Genomic DNA, 1,218 nt, shown 5'->3' on the forward strand with positions numbered 1-1,218 from the left:
TCAGATGGATCTTGGCTCAAGGCAAAGAATGCCAGAAACATGTTTACTTGTGTTTTATTGACTATGCAAAAGCATTTGGTTGTGTGGATCATGAAAAATTATGGATAACATTGAGAAAAATGGGAGTTCCTGAACACTTGATTGCACTCATGAGGAACCTGTACATTAACCAGGAGGCTTTCTTTCAAATGGAACAAGGGACACTACGTGGTTTAAAATCAAGAAGGGAGTGCACCAGAGTTGTATCCTTTCCCCACACTTACTCAGTCTATATGTTGAGCAAATAATCCAAGAAGCTGGACTATGTGAAGAAAAATGTGGCATCAGGAGAGGAAGAATCATTAACAGCCTGAGTTACGCAGACGATACAACTTTACTTGCTGGAAGTGAGGATGACTTGAGGCACTTACTGATGAACGTTGAAGAATACAGTCTGCAGTATGGATTACATTTCAATATAAAGAAAACAAAAAATCCTCAGAACTGGGCCAATGAGCGACATTACAATAAATGGAGAGAAGATTGAGGTTGTCAAAGAATTCACATTGCTTGGTTCTGCAATCGATGCCAATGGAAGCAGCACTCAGGACATTAGACGACATGTAGCATTGGGCAGGTCAACCATGAAGGAACTGTTTCAAGGGCTGAGGAGCAAGGTTGTCTCCTTGAGGACTAAGGTGTGCCTGACACAAGCCATGATATTTCCAATTGCCTCATATGCACGTGAGAGCTGGACAATGCATAAGGAAGACCGAAGAAGAGTTGATGCTATTGAGTTGTGGCTCTGGCAAAGAAAGCAAAATGTACCATGGACTGCTAAAAGAACTAACAGATCTGTCCTGGAGGAAGTACACCCAAAATGCTCCTTGGAAGTGACTTTGTCTCACCTACTTTGGTCATATTGTCAGAAGGGACCATTCCCTGGAGAAGGATGTCATGCTTGGTAGGGTGGAGGGTCTATGAAAGAGGGGAGGCCTTCAATGAGATGGATTGACAAGGTGGCTGCTATGATGGGCTCAAGTATAGCAGGGATCGTGGAGTTGGCGTGTGTGATAGTTGAAGATGTATCAACTTGGCTGGACTCCAGTTGTGAGTGGTGGTTCCCATGATGGATCAGATGACTGAGTTCTGAGCGGCCGATCTGCCCAAGGGGAGTTTCCCCAGGGGTGTGGCCTACCTGCAATGCTATTCCAAGGACAAGCTGGAAGAACGGCATTC

This window comes from Orycteropus afer, unplaced genomic scaffold (genome assembly GCF_000298275.1).
Source record: "Orycteropus afer afer isolate SDZICR_OR568_19922 unplaced genomic scaffold, OryAfe1.0 scaffold00439, whole genome shotgun sequence".
NCBI lineage: Eukaryota > Metazoa > Chordata > Mammalia > Tubulidentata > Orycteropodidae > Orycteropus > Orycteropus afer.